This window comes from Rana temporaria, chromosome 4, assembly GCF_905171775.1.
Source record: "Rana temporaria chromosome 4, aRanTem1.1, whole genome shotgun sequence".
In the NCBI taxonomy this organism is placed as follows: domain Eukaryota; kingdom Metazoa; phylum Chordata; class Amphibia; order Anura; family Ranidae; genus Rana; species Rana temporaria.
Genome location: NC_053492.1, coordinates 480,562,325 through 480,565,724, shown reverse-complemented (window position 1 = coordinate 480,565,724; position 3,400 = coordinate 480,562,325). Strand labels below are relative to the sequence as shown.

The window sequence follows — 3,400 nt, the reverse complement described above, 5'->3', positions numbered from 1 at the left end:
AGGCGGCGACTTGGCCGTCCACACCTTCTCCAAATTTTACAAGGATGATGTGAGTGCATCTTCTGATGCTTCCTTCGGCCGCAAGGTTTTGCAGGCGGCTGTTTTAGGGTTGCACCTCCTCCCTTGAGGAGCTCTGCTTGTTTTGGGGTGAAGTAAAATAGTTTTTACTGATACTGTTCACACCCCTCGTTTTTTTGACACTGCTTGGGGACGTCCCAAATGTCAAGATTTAAGGAGCTGTGTCCGTCCATGGACGATAAGAGAAAATTGTTTTTTTTTGTACTCACCGTAAAATCCTTTTCTCTGATGTCCATGGACGGACACAGCACCCACCCCTCCTGTTTAGGTTTGTGCTGCTTGTTACGAACTGAGGCTGCATACTGCAGGGAGGAGGGTTATGTCCGGAGGGACCGCACCTCTGGGCGGGGCTGTTCAACTCTTTTAAAGTAACATGTATTTAATTATCTAACATGTTTCTGCCTAGTCCTCTCCTGTGAACAGGGAACATAACCCACTTGTCAATATTTAAGGAGCTGTGTCCGTCCATGGACGACAGAGAAAAGGATTTTACGGCGAGTACAAAAAATCCTATTTTTTTTCCAATTTATTTGCTGCATTTTTGTGTAATTTTTTTTTAGGGTGGAATGCCACTTTAAGTAGACTGCTCTGTAAAGGGGGCACTGTGATATAAAGGGGGGCTGTGATGTAAAGGGGGCACTGTGATGTAAAGGGGGGCTGTGATGTAAAGGGGACTGTGATGTAAAGGGGGCTGTGATGTAAAGGAGGGCTGTGATGTAAAGGAGGGCTGTGATGTAAATGGGGGCTGTGATGTAAAGGAGGGCTGTGATGTAAAGGAGGGCTGTGATGTAAAGGGGGACTGTGATGCAAAGGAGGGGCTGTGATGTTAAGGGGGCTGTGATGTAAAGGAGGGCTGTGATGTAAAGGAGGGCTGTGATGTAAATGGGGGCTGTGATGTAAAGGAGGGCTGTGATGTAAAGGGGGACTGTGATGCAAAGGAGGGGCTGTGATGTTAAGGGGGCTGTGATGTAAAGGAGGGCTGTGATGTAAAGGGGGGCTGTGATGTAAAGGAGGGCTGTGATGTTAAGGGGGCTGTGATGTAAAGGAGGGCTGTGATGTAAAGGGGGGCTGTGATGTAAAGGGGGGCTGTGATGTAAAGGGGGCTGCACTGTAAAGGGGCTCTGTAATGATTACAGTGCAGTCCCCTTTATAGTACAGTGCCCCTGCAGTCTGCCTCCCCTCCTTTCCTCTCCGACATCACACAGCACACTTCCCCATTCCAGGCTCTGCATCCCCTGCACATGGGGGGGGGGGGGTACTATTAAGGATTAATGGCAACCCTAAAGAGCAGAGCCTCGTCTCTGTGTCAGGAACGAGCGTGATTTTGCGTGCGTTTCACGGCCTTGCACTGGGGTGCCTCAGGACTAAAAAAAATGATGAAAAGGAGCCGAGTGCTCCACCTACTGGCTGAAGATGAGAATACAATGTAATCAGATCCCAATGTAAGAAATACAATATATTATTCAAAAGTGTTTAAGAAAATCCATGCAAACATACAACACATTCACTTCATTCGTTTTGGTTACAATTTTATTCCATGTCTAATAAATACTCAGCATTTAGTTTGCAAGTGAGGAAGCCATCTTGGCAATGGCGTTGGCCGGGGATCGAACCCGGGTCGTCTGCTTGGAAAGCAGCTGTGCTAACCACTGCACCACCAACGCAAAAAGGTAGCATGTCTTTATAGTGTGGAAGGAAACCGGAGAACCCGGAGGAAACCCCACGCAAGCACAGGGAGAACATGCAAACTCCATGCAGACACTGTCCTGGTCGGGATTTGAACCGAGGACCCCAGTGCTGCAAGGCAGAAGTGCTAACCACTAAGCCTCTGTGCTGCCCTTATGTGATCTCTATTCGATCTCTATTCTCTAAGGCCCGCCCCTGCTGAGCAGGATAAACCGGTGATGTCCATTGGGGGTTATGCTGACCACACATCGATTAAAATGTAGCTGGTTCAGCAGGGACCCCCTGTACCTCCATATCTCTCGTACCTCCTGTACCAATTATGCAAATTAGGCGGTCGCCTAAGACATCGCACTTCCAGGGGACTCGCGGCTGCCTACTTTGCCTAGTTAAAGAGCCGCCTCTGCTGGCAGCCGGGATCCCCCCCCCCCCCCGCCATCAGCACAGTGCCGAGTCCCAGCCAGTCTATGTAAGACCGATTCGCTGGGAGACAGGAGCGCACTGTGCTGATGGCGGGGGGGATCCCGGCTGCCAGCAGAGGCGGCTCTTTAACTAGGCAAAGTAGGCAGCCGCGAGGCCCCTGGGAGAACGGAGCCTTAGGCGACCGTCTAATTTGCCTAATTTACCACTTAAGCCCCGGACCAATATGCAGCTAAATGCCCAGAGGTGTTTTTACAATTTGGCACTGCGCTGCTTTAACTGGTAATTGCACAGTCATGCAATGTTGTTCCGAAACAAAATTTGCGTCCTTTTCTTCCCACAAATAGAGCTTTCTTTTGATGGCATTTGATTGCCTCTGCGATTTTTATTTATTGCGATATAAACGGAAAAAGACCGTACATTTTGAAAAAAAAATATTTTTCTTAAAACAAAAAGTAAAAAATATCGAATAAACAAAATGTTTGTCAAACATTTAGGCCAAAATGTATTCAGCCACATGTCTTTAGTAAAAAAAAAAAATCCCAATAAGCGTATATTTATTGGTTTTCGCAAAAGTTCTAGGGCCAGATTCACAGAGCAAGTACGCCGGCGTATCTACTGATATCTACTGATACGCCGGCGTACTTTCAAATTTCCCGCGTCGTATCTTTAGTTTGAATCCTCAAACCAAGATACGACGGCATTTGGGTAAGAGACGCAATACTTCGGCGCCCGCTGGGTGGAGTTTGCGTCGTTTTCAGCGTCGGGTATGCAAATTAGCTTTTTCCGACGATCCACGAACGTATGCGCGGTCGCCGCATTCTCTTACGTCGTCTGAAGTCGGCTTTTTCCGGCGTATAGTTAAAGCTGCTATTTTGCGGCGTATAGATAGACTTGCCATGTTAAAGTATGGCCGTCGTTCCCGCGTCAAAATTGTAATTATTATTTTTTTTGCGTAAGTCGTCCGTGAATAGGGATGGTCGTAAGTCACGTCGAAGTTCAAAAAATGACGCTATTTACATTCACGTCGAAACCAATGACGTCCTTGCAACGTCATTTGGAGCAATGCACCCTGGGATATTCTTCGGACGGCGCATGCGCAGTACGTTCGGCGCGGGAACGCGCTTAATTTAAATGCCTCACGCCCCCTACCCGGCTCATTACTTTCTGCTCTCCAGCTACATTGGTCGGGGCCGGGGGAGGGGGGCAGGCTCAGAGA

The 3,400-nt window shown here is 48.3% G+C and overlaps 1 non-coding gene across 1 annotated transcript; it reads right to left on the bottom strand.

The window, feature by feature from the left end:
- Positions 1–1,670: 1,670 nt before the first annotated feature.
- TRNAG-UCC lies at positions 1,671–1,742 on the bottom strand. Its single transcript has one exon. It is a non-coding gene; the product is annotated as a tRNA-Gly (tRNA).
- Between the last annotated feature and the right edge of the window lie 1,658 nt (positions 1,743–3,400).